Here is a 9,596-nt window from a genome sequence, read left to right on the forward strand (position 1 = left end):
TAATATTAAAGGAAAATATGTATAAAAAAGTGTATAAATACAATAACCGTTGGAGAAACAATCGGAAATTCTTATTCAAGCTAATACACATTTAAGGACCATTTAAGAAGATTCTAAGGATATACTGTATATCAAAAATTATTTTCTTAAATTTGCCATTCAAATCCAAAAACCAGAATTTGATAATAGAGGGCAGTACTAAAGATGCTGTGGCATATGTAAAAATAATGGAGAAGGAGTCCAAGCAAAGGGATTACGAGCTGTTGTTATCTGCTGTGGGGGGAGGCAATAAGAGTGGTTTTTTTCTCAGGAAATCGAGGAGCAAAGTGAAAAGAAGAAAATGATTTATGCGATATTTTTTTTTATTCAAATTTGTTTCTTTATGGGATCATTTATATATTGTTCTTTTACTTAAATAATTTTAAAGGGAAATATGTATAAAAAAGAGTATAATTATAATAACCGTTGGAGAAATAATAGGAAATTATTTTTCACAGCTAATACACAGTTAAGACTGTTTTAATAAGATTCAAGGGAGATCAGTATATATCAAACATTATTTTCTTGAATTTACCATTCAAATCCAAAAAACCAGAATTTGATAATGGAGAGCAGTGCTAAAGAAGCTGTGACATTCTGCGGCATATGTCAAAATAATGGCGGAGGAGTCCAAGCAAGGGGATTACGAGCTGTTGTTATCTGTTGTGGTGGGAGACGAAGAAGAGTGGTATTTTTCCCCAGGAAACCCAGGAGCAAACTGAAAAGAAGAAAACGAAGGTTTAGGTAAAGTGAAACTTCATCACCGAAGATGTGGTGGTGGTGGTTGTTCTCCCCTTACTATGTGTGCGCGCGGCAGAGAAAGCAACTGAAGGTGGCCAAGGCAGGATATAAGCACAAGTAGGCGGGGAGGAACATATATACTAGGCTATAGTTTAAGTTTTTGATATATCAGATATTTCCTTTTCATGAACTTGCAATAGTACGAGATGATGATTATACTAAATTGGCTTGAATTCTTTGGCCAGCAAGATTTTGAATGAAAATATATGTTAGTTGTTCGAGGGAAATGTCTTACTACCATCTCCAACATTTTTCTAATCAGAAGTAAATGTAAAACAATACATAGAGGGATTCTAGCGTAAAAGTATGGAATACAAAATAAAAATTGTAAGCAAATTTTGGAATGCACCTGTTCCTTTGGTTAAAAACAGAAAATCTTTTAGATCTGAAATAACTTTTACTTATCAAAGCACATTTGCATATGGATGGGAGATATATATGTAGAAACCCTATAGAAAACTATAGAGATGAATTAAAATAAAAGTGCTCAGGATGTGAAAGAAGTTTATGAAAAGCTAGAAAGACATTAGCAAAGAGAGGTGTCTGCACTATGTGCCCCATGAGCCATATTGATGCTCTGGATGAGCTTGGTGATCAATGGAAATTTATTTCTCCTATCTTGGTTATTACATGCATTTACAATGCTCGACTCTTCCAAAAAAAAGCCCAATTTTATTTTTAATTCTTAAAAATTATATTATATATGGTAGTAGAAGAAAAATGTAAATTGATTAAGGTTTTCTTCTGATGATTTATTATATTATTTAAATATTATAACTCATATATTTAAATAATATTTTTAAATTAAACTATTATTTATAAAGTTGACAAATTTAAAATTTTAATCTAAAATCAATTGTTTTCTTTAACTATTTTTAAAATGAACCTAAAATCTGAAAAAAATAACATTCTCGACTGCAAAAAAAGTTGAAAATTTATTTGAGAATTAAATAATTAAATGTATTAACCAAATAAAAATATTAAATAATTTTTAGAAGTAAGTGAGAGAAATAAAACTGGAGTAAAGTAATTTGAGGTTGGGAGTTAAATATGAACAAAATGAGCTTTTCTTTATGTTATGAAGAGATCAGATATATATGCTTATTTTTTTATAAAGAAATTGGGTGTTATTGGGATGTTTACACACCCTAATAGATGGGGCTGCAATCAGATGTCATGACAATAATGTAAATGGTTCACATATATACTTTTTGTTATTGATAGTTGATTATTGAATATTTGATTTGTGCGATATTCTTTTTTATTCAAATTTGTTTCTTTATGGGATCATTTATATATTGTTGTTTTACTTAAATAATTTTAAAGAGAAATATGTATAAAAAGGAGTATAATTATAATAACCGTTGGAGAAATAATAGGAAATTATTTTTCACAGCTAATACATAGTTAAGACCGTTTTAATAAGATTCCAAGGAGATCAGTATATATCAAACATTATTTTCTTGAATTTACCATTCAAATCCAAAAAACCTGATAATGGAGAGCAGTGCTAAAGAAGCTGTGACATTCTGCGGCATATGTCAAAATAATGGAGGAGTAGTCCAAGCAAGGGGATTACGAGCTGTTGTTATCTGCTGTGGTGGGAGACGAATAAGAGTGGTATTTTTCCCCAGGAAACCCAGGAGCAAACTGAAAAGAAGAAAACGAAGGTTTAGGTAAAGTGAAACTTCATCACCCAAGATGTGGTGGTGGTGGTTGTTCTCCCCTTACTCTGTGTGCGCCCGGCAGAGAAAGCAACTGAAGGTGGCCAAGGCAGGATATATTCACAAGTAGGCGCCTAGGCGGGGAGGAACATATAGACTAGGCTATAGTTTAATTTTTTGTAATATCACATATTTTCTTTTCGTGAACTTGCAATAGTATGAGATGACGATTATACTAAATTGGCTCGAATTCTTTGGCCAACAAGATTTTGAATGAAAATATATGTTGGTTGTTCAAGGGAAGTGTCTTACTACCATCTCCAACATTTTTCTAATCAGAAGTAAATGTAAAACAATACATAGATGGATTCTAGCGTAGAAATATGGAAGAAAATATAAAATTGTAAGCAAATTTTGGAATGCACCTCTTCCTTTGGCTGAAAACAGAAAATTTTTTAGATCTGAAATAACTTTTTCTTATCAAAGCACATTTGCATATGGATGGGAGATATATATGTAGAAACCATATAGAAAACTATAGAGATGAATAAAAATAAAAGTGCTCAGGACCTGAAAGAAGTTTATGAAAAGCTAGAAAGACATTAGCAAAGAGAGGTGTCTGCACTATGTGCCCCATGAGCCATATTGATGCTCTGGATGAGCTTGGTGATCAATGGAAATTTATTTCTCCTATCTTGGTTATTACATGCATTTACAATGCTCGACTCTTCCAAAGAAAAAACTCAATTATATTTTTAATTCTTAAAAATTGTATTATATCTGGTAGTTGAAGAAAAATGTAAATTGATTAAGGTTTTCTCTTATCAGTTATTATATCATTTAAATATTATAATTCATATATTTAAATATTATTTTTAAATTCAACTATTATTTATAAAGTTGACAAATTTAAAATTTTAATCTAAAATCAATTGTTTTCTTCAACTATTTTTAAAATGGACCTGAAATCTGAACAAAATAACATTCTCGACTGCAAAAAAAGTTGAAAATTTATTTGGGAATTAAATAATTAAATGTATTAACCAAATAAATATATTATATAATTTTTAGTAGTAAGTGAGAGAAATAAAACTGGAGTAAAGTAATTCGAGGATGGGAGTTAAATATAAACAAAATGAGCTTTTCTTTATGTTATGAAGAGATCATATATATATTTGCTGATTTTTTTTAAAAGGAAATTGGGTGTTATTGGGATGTTTACACACCCTAATAGATGGGGTTGCAATCAGATGTCATGACAATAATATAAATGGTTCACATATATACTTTTAGTTATTGCTAGTTGATTATTGAATATTTGATTTGTGCGATATTCTTTTTTATTCAAATTTGTTTCTTTATGAGATCATTTATATATTGTTGATTTACTTAAATAATTTTAAAGGGAAATTTGTATAAAAAGGTGTACAAATAAAATAACCGTTGGAAAGATATAATAGGAAATTATTTTTCACAGCTAATACACAGTTAAGACTGTTTTAATAAGATTCAAGGGAGATCAGTATATATCAAACATTATTTTCTTGAATTTACCATTCAAATCCAAAAAACCAGAATTTGATAATGGAGAGCAGTGCTAAAGAAGCTGTGACATTCTGCGGCATATGTCAAAATAATGGCGGAGGAGTCCAAGCAAGGGGATTACGAGCTGTTGTTATCTGTTGTGGTGGGAGACGAAGAAGAGTGGTATTTTTCCCCAGGAAACCCAGGAGCAAACTGAAAAGAAGAAAACGAAGGTTTAGGTAAAGTGAAACTTCATCACCCAAGATGTGGTGGTGGTGGTTGTTCTCCCCTTACTATGTGTGCGCGCGGCAGAGAAAGCAACTGAAGGTGGCCAAGGCAGGATATAAGCACAAGTAGGCGGGGAGGAACATATATACTAGGCTATAGTTTAAGTTTTTGATATATCAGATATTTTCTTTTCATGAACTTGCAATAGTACGAGATGATGATTATACTAAATTGGCTTGAATTCTTTGGCCAACAAGATTTTGAATGAAAATATATGTTAGTTGTTCGAGGGAAATGTCTTACTACCATCTCCAACATTTTTCTAATCAGAAGTAAATGTAAAACAATACATAGAGGGATTTTAGCGTAAAAGTATGGAATACAAAATAAAAATTGTAAGCAAATTTTGGAATGCACCTGTTCCTTTGGTTAAAAACAGAAAATCTTTTAGATCTGAAATAACTTTTACTTATCAAAGCACATTTGCATATGGATGGGAGATATATATGTAGAAACCCTATAGAAAACTATAGAGATGAATTAAAATAAAAGTGCTCAGGATGTGAAAGAAGTTTATATAAAGCTAGAAAGACATTAGCAAAGAGAGGTGTCTGCACTATGTGCCCCATGAGCCATATTGATGCTCTGGATGAGCTTGGTGATCAATGGAAATTTATTTCTCATATCTTGGTTATTACATGCATTTACAATGCTCGACTCTTCCAAAAAAAAGCCCAATTTTATTTTTAATTCTTAAAAATTATATTATATATGGTAGTAGAAGAAAAATGTAAATTGATTAAGGTTTTCTTCTGATGATTTATTATATTATTTAAATATTATAACTCATATATTTAAATAATATTTTTAAATTCAACTATTATTTATAAAGTTGACAAATTTAAAATTTTAATCTAAAATCAATTGTTTTCATTAACTATTTTTAAAATGGACCTCAAATCTGAAAAAAATAACATTCTTGACTGCAAAAAAAGTTGAAAATTTATTTGGGAATTAAATAATTAAATGTATTAACCAAATAAAAATATTAAATATTTTTAGTACTAAGTGAGAGAAATAAAACTGGAGTAAAGTATATATATCAAACATTATTTTCTTGAATTTACCATTCAAATCCAAAAAACCAGAATTTGATTATGGAGAGCAGTGCTAAAGAAGCTGTGACATTCTGCAGCTAGTTCCTAAGAGATTACAGAGAACTTTCAGTCAATATCCTCCAATGGAGGATCGCCTGCAAAGAGGAAACCAGCTGCTGCTCCAGGCTGAAAAGTTTCTTCATGATCACCAATTGGTTCATCAAAGACAAAAGGTGGAATATTGGCCTGAATATGCACACCTCCATTTGCTGTGCCCGGATTTGCAGCAGGAACTCCACCATTTGCCATCATCTGCTCAGCTGGCACCGCTTCAGGAACACCATTCTCTGCATGTGCATCACCCGGCACATGTTCTTGACCAAGTGAAAGACCATTAACTTGACCTGCTATGCCTACAACCACATTAAAGTTGATTGGGTCTGGAGCATCATCTGGGACAAGAACATCCATGAAGTTAGGGTGATCCACGCCCAGTCCCATGTCCTAGTCCATAATTAAGCTCCTCCAAAGGCCCAACCATACGATTGAATGTGTAGAGGCGATCACAAACCTCTCTTCCCATATGAGCCGCAAACCTAACCACCTGATTCCTGGCTGGGAAGACATACGGCAACACACATACCCAGCAACGAGCCCTTAAGAGGATGGAGATTTGAGACACAATGTCAAAGACGGGAGCAGGTGCACCATGGGTGTTGAAACTACGCACTATTTGATAAGCCTACAGATTGTTTGTCTCGATGATTACTGACTCATATCCTTTAATCATTGCCCTCCTCAATGGGGCATAAATAGCCCATAGTTCCGTACCAAGCTTCGACAGTGCTGGAATAGTACCAAGAGTGAAGTGACGGGGTATACCATGTGAGTTACGGTACACCGCACCAATGCCCGAACGGTTACCAATGGCTGAAGGAGCTTGAGAATGAACGCCATGGACGTTTATCTTCAGTGTACCATGGAGTGGAGGCACCCAGGGAAACGCCATGCAGATAGATAGAAGAGTGTGAAAAACCTCCAGACCCTCATCCCGTTAAATACTGATAAGAGAAGGATGCCTTGCAAATTTATAGAAAATCTAAATCATAACCAGCCTTCAATGCTGCACTTCAATGTGGATTAAGAGTTATCAGAAATCTTATGATGATTTGATACTGGAAGACATGCATTGGCCAGATGAGTTGACTTAAAGAAACTGATTTGATTGTTGAAGATAAATGTTAAAAATCCATCATTTAGAGAGAAAATACACTCTGATAGGAGAGCTCTTATCTCTACCTGCCTCTGATCTCTCAATAATTTATTAGGGCGTATACCATGCAGCAATCATGGCTTCTCTCTTGGCACCTTGCTTCGCAAACTCGTCTGCAATTTGGTTGAGGTGTCTTGGGATGAAGATAAGTGAGACCTTGTGTATTAAATTATTATCTTTCAGCTCATTGAATAAAGGATCCCAATAAACTCCACATCTAAACTTAGAGAAATTATGCACTAAATTTGTAGAGTCTGTAAAGACAAGGCATGAGCGAATTCCAAGCTTATTGTATTGAAGATGTTTCATCATTACCACTGGAGCTTTTAATTCTGCTTCTTATCCAGAACAAGCTACCACCGGACCTGAAAAAATTAATTGACAAGATCGATTGGAGTTAATCAGGAAACCCCCCACACCTGCAAGCAATTGACCAGATGATTTCTTGAGATAAGCACCATCAATAAAGCCTAAGTAATTATACACTGCCGACCATTTTGCAACCGATGCCAGAAAATCTTTCCGGGCCTGCATATAAGTTGAAGTTGATGGAGAAATAGCCCAACCTTTTTGCAGATCTAGAGAGACTAAGTTGGCCGCCCTGGCCCATGTAAAAGCCCGATATTTGATCACTGACTCCAAATTTGAGCTTGAGATTCGAGAATTCCGGAAAACTAATTCATTTCTTGCAACCCAAATTGACCAAAACATTGCCGCTAAGCAAATAGACCCACTCATGGGTTCATACAGAGTTTTTATCTTCAAAAAACATTCAGAAAAGCTCGCGATTTCCTCCTCAAAATTATCGACTTCCAACCATTTCTGGAACAACGTCCACCCTAACTTGGCTAGCGTGCATTGGAAAAAAAGGTGATGTGATGTCTCCTGACCATTGTTACACCATTTGCAAGTATCATCTTGTAGAATGGAATGTTGTTTTAGAATATCATAAGTTGGCAACTTGCGGTGCCGCCTGCCATAAAAACAGTTTAATTCGATGAGGGATTTTAATACTCCAAAATAAGGACCATATCTTATCATGACTGACTTCTTGTTCCAGAAGCTTGTAGACTACCCCTGAGCTAAGAGACTTGTTATTGACAGACCATCAGATTTTGTCGTCTTGGTCCGGTAGAGTGATTTCCTTTACAACTTGATTAACTGATTAAATTGCAGCTGCTCTGCAGAAATAGTTATCGTAATCTCATCTCCGAGCCTTTCCCAAGATGAAGATCGAACCAGCTCACAGATTTGAGAAATCGTGATGGACTTATCTCGTGCTTTTACAAACATGAGATTGAAGCAGTCCCTAAGCTTCCCAAGAGGATGCCAATGATCCAGCCAGAACTCAATTTTATGACCATTCCCCAGCACCCATAAAATTTGTTGTTCAGAACAACATTTTGTAAAACACTAATTTGAGAGCGAAACAATACTCCTTACTACAGGAGACATTGGAATGGACCTTCCATCCTGCCATGCTGTTCTGAGCACATTGAGGCAGTCCTCACCATATTTGCCTACCAAAATTTCCCTCCATAACCTTCCTTTTTCTTTAGAGAATTTCCACCACCATTTGGCCAAAAGAGCTTCATTTTTGATATCGATAAAACCAAGACCCAGCCCACCTCCAAGTTTGGATTGGCAAACGGTTTGCCATATGATTGTGTGAAGTTTCCTGGTTGGAGAGGTTTGGTTGTCCAATTCTTTCCAGAAAAAGCTCCTACGAATTTTGTCGATGAGCGATATTATTGCTGTGGGTGACCGAAATGCACTTAACCAATAAACTGGTTGGTTATTGAGTGTCGATTTAATTAACATGGTACGCCCTGCTTTGTTCAAAGAATGACATTTCCAGGTACTCAGTCACGTTTTAACTTTGGTAACTATAGGATTCCAAAAGCTTTTACGCTTGTGAGACGAACCCACCTGATAACCCACATATGTGAAAGGCCAAGAACTAATTTGACACCCTAATATAGAAGCACAATGAAGGGAGAACTCTGAATCTGGAGTCTTAGCATACAGAACACTCTTTCGAAAATTAATTTTAAGGCCCGATAAAATTTGAAAAAGAAGAAGAATTATCTTAACTCCCTTACAGCTGGTGACCGAGGTGTCGAAAAAAAGAACTGTATCATCTGCGTATTATACATGAGATATCGGTGGTCCTTTGCCTAAGATCAATCCTTTAAAGAATCCTAACTTCATGGCTTTGTCCAAAAGAAGATGCAAAAACTCGGCTACTAAATTGAATAACATTGGGGAGAGCGGGTCACCTTGTCTTAATCCGCGAGATATGCCGAACTCTTTTGTAGGACTACCATTCACTAACACTGACATGCGTGTACTGCCCAGTATTGATTTAATCCACTGTATCCACTTACCACCAAATCCTAAAGCTTTTAACAATATGAAAAGAAAGGACGAATTAACCGAGTCGAAAGCTTTTTCGAAATTCAACTTGAGTATAAAACCTTATAGTTTCTTGGATTGTAAACTATGGACCACTTCCCGGGTGATAATAAAACTATCCATTATACTTCTGTCGTGGATGAAACCAGATTGCACCTCTGAAACTAACGAGTTTAGGCAAGGGCCTAAACGTAAATTCGTCAACTGTAAATTCTCTTTCTAGTTCAACAGCCTATTTGTTGTTTAAGCGCCTTGAAATTAAACCATCTATCTCATAATTAACCTCAATTGTCTGTTTATTAAAAAACGCTCAAAGTGGTTAAAGAAGAGCTGTTTGATTTGTTCAGGTTGTGATTACCATTTCTCCTCATGTAAGAGACCGCGTATATGATTCTGTTTGATTTTGTATTGCACCACACGGTGAAAGAATTTTGTATTACCGTCTCCTTGTGAATCCCAGTCAAGCTTTGCTTTCTGACGAAGAATTTGATATTGTTCCCTGTATAACTCTTGAATTTTGCCTTCAATTTCATGTATGACTGTGGAATGAGATGT

This window comes from Daucus carota, chromosome 9, assembly GCF_001625215.2.
Source record: "Daucus carota subsp. sativus chromosome 9, DH1 v3.0, whole genome shotgun sequence".
Classification (NCBI taxonomy): domain Eukaryota; kingdom Viridiplantae; phylum Streptophyta; class Magnoliopsida; order Apiales; family Apiaceae; genus Daucus; species Daucus carota.